Below are 10,888 nucleotides of genomic sequence, written 5' to 3' on the forward strand. Positions count from 1 at the left end.
GACTCTGTACCATAACACCCTGTATATAGCCTCCACATTGACTCTGTACGGTACCCCCTGTATATAGCCTCCACATTGACTCTGTACCGGTGCCCCCTGTATATAGCCTCCACATTGACTCTGTGCCGGTACCCCCCTGTATATAGCCTCCACATTGACTCTGTACCGTAACACCCTGTCTATAGCCTCCACATTGACTCTGTACCGTAACACCCTGTATATAGCCTCCACATTGACTCTGTACCGGTAACCCGTGTATATAGCCTCCACATTGACTCTGTACCGGTAACCCCTGTCTATAGCCTCCACATTGACTCTGTACCGTAACACCCTGTATATAGCCTCCACATTGACTCTGTACCAGTACCCCCTGTATATAGCCTCCACATTGACTCTGTACCGTAACACCCTGTCTATAGCCTCCACATTGACTCTGTACCGTAACACCCTGTATATAGCCTCCACATTGACTCTGTACCGGTAACCCGTGTATATAGCCTCCACATTGACTCTGTACCGGTAACCCGTGTCTATAGCCTCCACATTGACTCTGTGTCGGTACCCCCTGTATATAGCCTCCACATTGACTCTGTACCGTAACACCCTGTCTATAGCCTCCACATTGACTCTGTACCGTAACACCCTGTATATAGCCTCCACATTGACTCTGTACCGTAACACCCTGTATATAGCCTCCACATTGACTCTGTACTGGTACCACCTGTATATAGCCTCCACATTGACTCTGTACTGGTACCCCCTGTATATAGCCTCCACATTGATTCTGTACTGGTACCACCTGTATATAGCCTCCACATTGACTCTGTAACAGTACCCCCTGTATATAGCCTCCACATTGACTCTGTACTGGTACCTCCTGTATATAGCCTCCACATTGACTCTGTACCAGTACCCCCTGTATATAGCCTCCACATTGACTCTGTACCGGTAAACCCTGTCTATAGCCTCCACATTGACTCTGTACCGTAACACCCTGTATATAGCCTCCACATTGACTCTGTACCAGTACCCCCTGTATATAGCCTCCACATTGACTCTGTACCAGTACCCCCTGTCTATAGCCTCCACATTGACTCTGTACCGTAACACCCTGTATATAGCCTCCACATTGACTCTGTACCAGTACCCCCTGTATATAGCCTCCACATTGACTCTGTACCGTAACACCCTGTCTATAGCCTCCACATTGACTCTGTACCGTAACACCCTGTATATAGCCTCCACATTGACTCTCTACCGGTAACCCGTGTATATAGCCTCCACATTGACTCTGTACCGGTAACCCGTGTCTATAGCCTCCACATTGACTCTGTACCGGTAACCCGTGTATATAGCCTCCACATTGACTCTGTACCGTAACACCCTGTCTATAGCCTCCACATTGACTCTGTACCGGTACCCCCTGTCTATAGCCTCCACATTGACTCTGTACCGTAATACCCTGTATATAGCCTCCACATTGACTCTGTACCGGTACCCCCTGTCTATAGCCTCCACATTGACTCTGTACAGTAATACCCTGTATATAGCCTCCACATTGACTCTGTACCGTAATACCCTGTATATAGCCTCCACATTGACTCTGTACCGTAATACCCGGTATATAACCTCCACATTGACTCTGTACCGTAACACCCTGTCTATAGCCTCCACATTGACTCTGTGTCGGTACCCCCTGTATATAGCCTCCACATTGACTCTGTACCGTAACACCCTGTATATAGCCTCCACATTGACTCTGTACCGTAACACCCTGTATATAGCCTCCACATTGACTCTGTACCGTAACACCCTGTATATAGCCTCCACATTGACTCTGTACTGGTACCACCTGTATATAGCCTCCACATTGACTCTGTACTGGTACCCCCTGTATATAGCCTCCACATTGATTCTGTACTGGTACCACCTGTATATAGCCTCCACATTGACTCTGTAACAGTACCCCCTGTATATAGCCTCCACATTGACTCTGTACTGGTACCTCCTGTATATAGCCTCCACATTGACTCTGTACCAGTACCCCCTGTATATAGCCTCCACATTGACTCTGTACCGGTAACCCCTGTCTATAGCCTCCACATTGACTCTGTACCGTAACACCCTGTATATAGCCTCCACATTGACTCTGTACCATGACAGTACCCCCTGTATATAGCCTCCACATTGACTCTGTACCAGTACCCCCTGTCTATAGCCTCCACATTGACTCTGTACCGTAACACCCTGTATATAGCCTCCACATTGACTCTGTACCAGTACCCCCTGTATATAGCCTCCACATTGACTCTGTACCGTAACACCCTGTCTATAGCCTCCACATTGACTCTGTACCGTAACACCCTGTATATAGCCTCCACATTGACTCTGTACCGGTAACCCGTGTATATAGCCTCCACATTGACTCTGTACCGGTAACCCGTGTCTATAGCCTCCACATTGACTCTGTACCGTAATACCCTGTATATAGCCTCCACATTGACTCTGTACCGTAACACCCTGTCTATAGCCTCCACATTGACTCTGTACCGGTACCCCCTGTCTATAGCCTCCACATTGACTCTGTACCGTAATACCCTGTATATAGCCTCCACATTGACTCTGTACCGGTACCCCCTGTCTATAGCCTCCACATTGACTCTGTACCGTAATACCCTGTATATAGCCTCCACATTGACTCTGTACCGTAATACCCTGTATATAGCCTCCACATTGACTCTGTACCGTAATACCCTGTATATAACCTCCACATTGACTCTGTACCGTAACACCCTGTCTATAGCCTCCACATTGACTCTGTGTCGGTACCCCCTGTATATAGCCTCCACATTGACTCTGTACCGTAACACCCTGTATATAGCCTCCACATTGACTCTGTACCGTAACACCCTGTATATAGCCTCCACATTGACTCTGTACCGTAACACCCTGTATATAGCCTCCACATTGACTCTGTACCGTAACACCCGTGTCTATAGCCTCCACATTGACTCTGTACCGGTAACCCGTGTATATAGCCTCCACATTGACTCTGTACCGTAACACCCTGTCTATAGCCTCCACATTGACTCTGTACCGGTACCCCCTGTCTATAGCCTCCACATTGACTCTGTACCGTAATACCCTGTATATAGCCTCCACATTGACTCTGTACCGTAATACCCTGTATATAGCCTCCACATTGACTCTGTACCGTAATACCCTGTATATAACCTCCACATTGACTCTGTACCGTAACACCCTGTCTATAGCCTCCACATTGACTCTGTGTCGGTACCCCCTGTATATAGCCTCCACATTGACTCTGTACCGTAACACCCTGTATATAGCCTCCACATTGACTCTGTACCGTAACACCCTGTATATAGCCTCCACATTGACTCTGTACCGTAACACCCTGTATATAGCCTCCACATTGACTCTGTACCGTAACACCCTGTGTCTAGCCTCCACATTGACTCTGTACCATAACACCCTGTATATAGCCTCCACATTGACTCTGTACCGATACCCTGTATATAGCCTCCACATTGACTCTGTACCGATACCCCCTGTCTATAGCCTCCACATTGACTCTGTACCGTAATACCCTGTATATAACCTCCACATTGACTCTGTACCGTAATACCCTGTATATAGCCTCCACATTGACTCTGTACCGTAATACCCTGTATATAGCCTCCACATTGACTCTGTACCGTAATACCCTGTATATAGCCTCCACATTGACTCTGTACCGTAATACCCTGTATATAGCCTCCACATTGACTCTGTACCGTAACACCCTGTATATAGCCTCCACATTGACTCTGTACCGTAACACCCTGTATATAGCCTCCACATTGACTCTGTACCGTAACACCCTGTATATAGCCTCCACATTGACTCTGTACCGTAATACCCTGTATATAGCCTCCACATTGACTCTGTACCGTAACACCCTGTATATAGCCTCCACATTGACTCTGTACCGTAACACCCTGTGTCTAGCCTCCACATTGACTCTGTACCGATACCCCCTGTATATAGCCTCCACATTGACTCTGTACCGTAACACCCTGTGTCTAGCCTCCACATTGACTCTGTACTGGTACCCCCTGTATATAGCCTCCACATTGACTCTGTGTCGCTACCCCCTGTATATAGCCTCCACATTGACTCTGTACCGTAACACCCTGTATATAGCCTCCACATTGACTCTGTACCGTAACACCCTGTATATAGCCTCCACATTGACTCTGTACCGTAACACCCTGTATATAGCCTCCACATTGACTCTGTATCGTAATACCCTGTATATAGCCTCCACATTGACTCTGTACCATAACACCCTGTATATAGCCTCCACATTGACTCTGTACCGTAACACCCTGTATATAGCCTCCACATTGACTCTGTACCGTAACACCCTGTATATAGCCTCCACATTGACTCTGTACCGTAACACCCTGTATATAGCCTCCACATTGACTCTGTACCGTAACACCCTGTATATAGCCTCCACATTGACTCTGTACCGTAACACCCTGTATATAGCCTCCACATTGACTCTGTACCGTAACACCCTGTATATAGCCTCCACATTGACTCTGTACCGTAACACCCTGTGTCTAGCCTCCACATTGACTCTGTGTTGCTACCCCCTGTATATAGCCTCCACATTGACTCTGTACCGGTACACCCTGTGTCTAGCCTCCACATTGACTCTGTGTTGCTACCCCCTGTATATAGCCTCCACATTGACTCTGTACCGGTACCCCCTGTGTCTAGCCTCCACATTGACTCTGTGTTGCTACCCCCTGTATATAGCCTCCACATTGACTCTGTGTTGCTACCCCCTGTATATAGCCTCCACATTGACTCTGTGTTGCTACCCCCTGTATATAGCCTCCACATTGACTCTGTACCGGTACCCCCTGTATATAGCCTCCACATTGACTCTGTACCGTAACACCATGTATATAGCCTCCACATTGACTCTGTACCGTAACACCCTGTATATAGCCTCCACATTGACTCTGTACCGTAACACCCTGTATATAGCCTCCACATTGACTCTGTACCGTAACACCCTGTATATAGCCTCCACATTGACTCTGTACCGGTACCCCCTGTATATAGCCTCCACATTGACTCTGTACCGTAATACCCTGTATATAGCCTCCACATTGACTCTGTACCGTAACACCCTGTATATAGCCTCCACATTGACTCTGTACCGTAACACCCTGTATATAGCCTCCACATTGACTCTGTACCGTAAAACCCTGTATATAGTCTCCACATTGACTCTGTACCGTAATACCCTGTATATAACCTCCACATTGACTCTGTACCGTAATACCCTGTATATAGCCTCCACATTGACTCTGTACCGTAATACCCTGTATATAGCCTCCACATTGACTCTGTACCGTAATACCCTGTATATAGCCTCCACATTGACTCTGTACCGTAATACCCTGTATATAGCCTCCACATTGACTCTGTACCGTAACACCCTGTATATAGCCTCCACATTGACTCTGTACCGTAACACCCTGTATATAGCCTCCACATTGACTCTGTACCGTAACACCCTGTATTTAGCCTCCACATTGACTCTGTACCGTAATACCCTGTATATAGCCTCCCACATTGACTCTGTACCGTAACACCCTGTATATAGCCTCCACATTGACTCTGTACCGTAACACCCTGTGTCTAGCCTCCACATTGACTCTGTACCGGTAGCCCCTGTATATAGCCTCCACATTGACTCTGTACCGTAACACCCTGTGTCTAGCCTCCACATTGACTCTGTACTGGTACCCCCTGTATATAGCCTCCACATTGACTCTGTGTCGCTACCCCCTGTATATAGCCTCCACATTGACTCTGTACCGTAACCACCCTGTATATAGCCTCCACATTGACTCTGTACCGTAACACCCTGTATATAGCCTCCACATTGACTCTGTACCGTAACACCCTGTATATAGCCTCCACATTGACTCTGTATCGTAATACCCTGTATATAGCCTCCACATTGACTCTGTACCATAACACCCTGTATATAGCCTCCACATTGACTCTGTACCGTAACACCCTGTATATAGCCTCCACATTGACTCTGTACCGTAACACCCTGTATATAGCCTCCACATTGACTCTGTACCGTAACACCCTGTATATAGCCTCCACATTGACTCTGTACCGTAACACCCTGTATATAGCCTCCACATTGACTCTGTACCGGTACACCCTGTATATAGCCTCCACATTGACTCTGTACCGTAACACCCTGTGTCTAGCCTCCACATTGACTCTGTGTTGCTACCCCCTGTATATAGCCTCCACATTGACTCTGTACCGGTACACCCTGTGTCTAGCCTCCACATTGACTCTGTGTTGCTACCCCCTGTATATAGCCTCCACATTGACTCTGTACCGGTACCCCCTGTGTCTAGCCTCCACATTGACTCTGTGTTGCTACCCCCTGTATATAGCCTCCACATTGACTCTGTGTTGCTACCCCCTGTATATAGCCTCCACATTGACTCTGTGTTGCTACCCCCTGTATATAGCCTCCACATTGACTCTGTACCGGTACCCCCTGTATATAGCCTCCACATTGACTCTGTACCGTAACACCATGTATATAGCCTCCACATTGACTCTGTACCGTAACACCCTGTATATAGCCTCCACATTGACTCTGTACCGTAACACCCTGTATATAGCCTCCACATTGACTCTGTACCGTAACACCCTGTATATAGCCTCCACATTGACTCTGTACCGGTACCCCCTGTATATAGCCTCCACATTGACTCTGTACCGTAATACCCTGTATATAGCCTCCACATTGACTCTGTACCGTAACACCCTGTATATAGCCTCCACATTGACTCTGTACCGTAACACCCTGTATATAGCCTCCACATTGACTCTGTACCGTAAAACCCTGTATATAGTCTCCACATTGACTCTGTACCGTAACACCCTGTATATAGTCTCACTATTTTACTACACCTGTTGTATTCAGCATTTCACTGTAAGGTCTACTACACCTGTTGTATTCAGCATTTCACTGTAAGGTCTACTACACCTGTTGTATTCAGCATTTCACTGTAAGGTCTACTACACCTGTTGTATTCAGCATTTCACTGTGAGGTCTACTACACCTGTTGTATTCAGCATTTCACTGTGAGGTCTACTACACCTGTTGTATTCAGCATTTCACTGTAAGGTCTACTACACCTGTTGTATTCAGCATTTCACTGTAAGGTCTACTACACCTGTTGTATTCAGCATTTCACTGTGTGGTCTACTACACCTGTTGTATTCAGCATTTCACTGTAAGGTCTACTACACCTGTTGTATTCAGCATTTCACTGTGAGGTCTACTACACCTGTTGTATTCAGCATTTCACTGTGAGGTCTACTACACCTGTTGTATTCAGCATTTCACTGTGAGGTCTACTACACCTGTTGTAGTCAGCATTTCACTGTGAGGTCTACTACACCTGTTGTATTCAGCATTTCACTGTGAGGTCTACTACACCTGTTGTATTCAGCATTTCACTGTGAGGTCTACTACACCTGTTGTATTCAGCATTTCACTGTAAGGTCTACTACACCTGTTGTATTCAGCATTTCACTGTAAGGTCTACTACACCTGTTGTATTCAGCATTTCACTGTAAGGTCTACTACACCTGTTGTATTCAGCATTTAACTGTAAGGTCTACTACACCTGTTGTATTCAGCATTTCACTGTAAGGTCTACTACACCTGTTGTATTCAGCATTTCACTGTAAGGTCTACTACACCTGTTGTATTCAGCATTTCACTGTAAGGTCTACTACACCTGTTGTATTCAGCATTTCACTGTAAGGTCTACTACACCTGTTGTATTCAGCATTTCACTGTAAGGTCTACTACACCTGTTGTATTCAGCATTTCACTGTAAGGTCTACTACACCTGTTGTATTCAGCATTTCACTGTAAGGTCTACCACACCTGTTGTATTCAGCATTTCACTGTAAGGTCAACTACACCTGTTGTATTCAGCATTTCACTGTAAGGTCTACTACACCTGTTGTATTCAGCATTTCACTGTGAGGTCTACTACACCTGTTGTAGTCAGCATTTCACTGTGAGGTCTACTACACCTGTTGTATTCAGCATTTCACTGTAAGGTCTACTACACCTGTTGTATTCAGCATTTCACTGTAAGGTCTACTACACCTGTTGTATTCAGCATTTCACTGTGAGGTCTACTACACCTGTTGTATTCAGCATTTCACTGTGAGGTCTACTACACCTGTTGTATTCAGCATTTCACTGTGAGGTCTACTACACCTGTTGTATTCAGCATTTCACTGTAATGTATACTACACCTGTTGTATTCAGCATTTCACTGTAATGTCTACTACACCTGTTGTATTCAGCATTTCACTGTAAGGTTTACTACACCTGTTGTATTCAGCATTTCACTGTGAGGTCTACTACACCTGTTGTATTCAGCATTTCACTGTAAGGTCTACTACACCTGTTGTATTCAGCATTTCACTGTAAGGTCTACTACACCTGTTGTATTCAGCATTTCACTGTGTGGTCTACTACACCTGTTGTATTCAGCATTTCACTGTAAGGTCTACTACACCTGTTGTATTCAGCATTTCACTGTGAGGTCTACTACACCTGTTGTATTCAGCATTTCACTGTGAGGTCTACTACACCTGTTGTATTCAGCATTTCACTGTGAGGTCTACTACACCTGTTGTAGTCAGCATTTCACTGTGAGGTCTACTACACCTGTTGTATTCAGCATTTCACTGTGAGGTCTACTACACCTGTTGTATTCAGCATTTCACTGTGAGGTCTACTACACCTGTTGTATTCAGCATTTCACTGTAAGGTCTACTACACCTGTTGTATTCAGCATTTCACTGTAAGGTCTACTACACCTGTTGTATTCAGCATTTCTGTAAGGTCTACTACACCTGTTGTATTCAGCATTTAACTGTAAGGTCTACTACACCTGTTGTATTCAGCATTTCACTGTAAGGTCTACTACACCTGTTGTATTCAGCATTTCACTGTAAGGTCTACTACACCTGTTGTATTCAGCATTTCACTGTAAAGGTCTACTACACCTGTTGTATTCAGCATTTCACTGTAAGGTCTACTACACCTGTTGTATTCAGCATTTCACTGTAAGGTCTACTACACCTGTTGTATTCAGCATTTCACTGTAAGGTCTACTACACCTGTTGTATTCAGCATTTCACTGTAAGGTCTACCACCTGTTGTATTCAGCATTTCACTGTAAGGTCAACTACACCTGTTGTATTCAGCATTTCACTGTAAGGTCTACTACACCTGTTGTATTCAGCATTTCACTGTGAGGTCTACTACACCTGTTGTAGTCAGCATTTCACTGTGAGGTCTACTACACCTGTTGTATTCAGCATTTCACTGTAAGGTCTACTACACCTGTTGTATTCAGCATTTCACTGTAAGGTCTACTACACCTGTTGTATTCAGCATTTCACTGTGAGGTCTACTACACCTGTTGTATTCAGCATTTCACTGTGAGGTCTACTACACCTGTTGTATTCAGCATTTCACTGAGGTCTACTACACCTGTTGTATTCAGCATTTCACTGTGAGGTCTACTACACCTGTTGTATTCAGCATTTCACTGTGAGGTCTACTACACCTGTTGTATTCAGCATTTCACTGTAATGTCTACTACACCTGTTGTATTCAGCATTTCACTGTAATGTCTACTACACCTGTTGTATTCAGCATTTCACTGTAAGGTCTACTACACCTGTTGTATTCAGCATTTCACTGTAAGGTCTACTACACCTGTTGTATTCAGCATTTCACTGTATAAGGTCTACTACACCTGTTGTATTCAGCATTTCACTGTGAGGTCTACTACACCTGTTGTATTCAGCATTTCACTGTAAGGTCTACTACACCTGTTGTAGTCAGCATTTCACTGTGAGGTCTACTACACCTGTTGTAGTCAGCATTTCACTGCAGGTCTACTACACCTATTTGTGATTCAGCATTTCACTGTAAGGTCTACTACACCTGTTGTATTCAGCATTTCACTGTGAGGTCTACTACACCTGTTGTATTCAGCATTTCACTGTAAGGTCTACTACACCTGTTGTATTCAGCATTTCACTGTAAGGTCTACCACACCTGTTGTATTCAGCATTTCACTGTAAGGTCAACTACACCTGTTGTATTCAGCATTTCACTGTAAGGTCTACTACACCTGTTGTATTCAGCATTTCACTGTAAGGTCTACTACACCTGTTGTATTCAGCATTTCACTGTAAGGTCTACCACACCTGTTGTATTCAGCATTTCACTGTGAGGTCTACTACACCTGTTGTATTCAGCATTTCACTGTAAGGTCTACTACACCTGTTGTATTCAGCATTTCACTGTAAGGTCTACTACACCTGTTGTATTCAGCATTTCACTGTAAGGTCTACTACACCTGTTGTATTCAGCATTTCACTGTAATGTCTACTACACCTGTTGTATTCAGCATTTCACTGTAATGTCTACTACACCTGTTGTATTCAACATTTCACTGTGTGGTCTACTACACCTGTTGTATTCAGCATTTCACTGTAATGTCTACTACACCTGTTGTATTCAGCATTTCACTGTGAGGTCTACTACACCTGTTGTATTCAGCATTTCACTGTAATGTCTACTACACCTGTTGTATTCAGCATTTCACTGTAATGTCTACTACACCTGTTGTATTCAGCATTTCAATGTAATGTCTACTACACCTGTTGTATTCAGCATTTCACTGTAATGTCTACTACACCTGTTGTATTCAGCGCA

At 44.8% G+C, this 10,888-nt stretch overlaps 1 long non-coding RNA gene across 3 annotated transcripts; it reads right to left on the reverse strand.

Annotated features, from left to right (window-relative positions):
• Nucleotides 1-7,317: 7,317 nt before the first annotated feature.
• On the reverse strand, nucleotides 7,318-10,595 carry LOC127918293 (uncharacterized). Of its 3 annotated transcripts, none has more exons than XR_008099688.1 (3): nucleotides 10,226-10,595; nucleotides 9,313-9,880; nucleotides 7,318-7,909 (listed from the first exon to the last, which is right to left on the reverse strand). It is a non-coding gene; the product is annotated as an uncharacterized LOC127918293 (long non-coding RNA). The 3 variants fall into 3 exon arrangements; XR_008099686.1 differs by having other exon boundaries at nucleotides 7,318-7,947; XR_008099687.1 differs by having other exon boundaries at nucleotides 7,318-7,985.
• Between the last annotated feature and the right edge of the window lie 293 nt (nucleotides 10,596-10,888).

This window comes from Oncorhynchus keta, unplaced genomic scaffold, assembly GCF_023373465.1.
Source record: "Oncorhynchus keta strain PuntledgeMale-10-30-2019 unplaced genomic scaffold, Oket_V2 Un_contig_13953_pilon_pilon, whole genome shotgun sequence".
Classification (NCBI taxonomy): domain Eukaryota; kingdom Metazoa; phylum Chordata; class Actinopteri; order Salmoniformes; family Salmonidae; genus Oncorhynchus; species Oncorhynchus keta.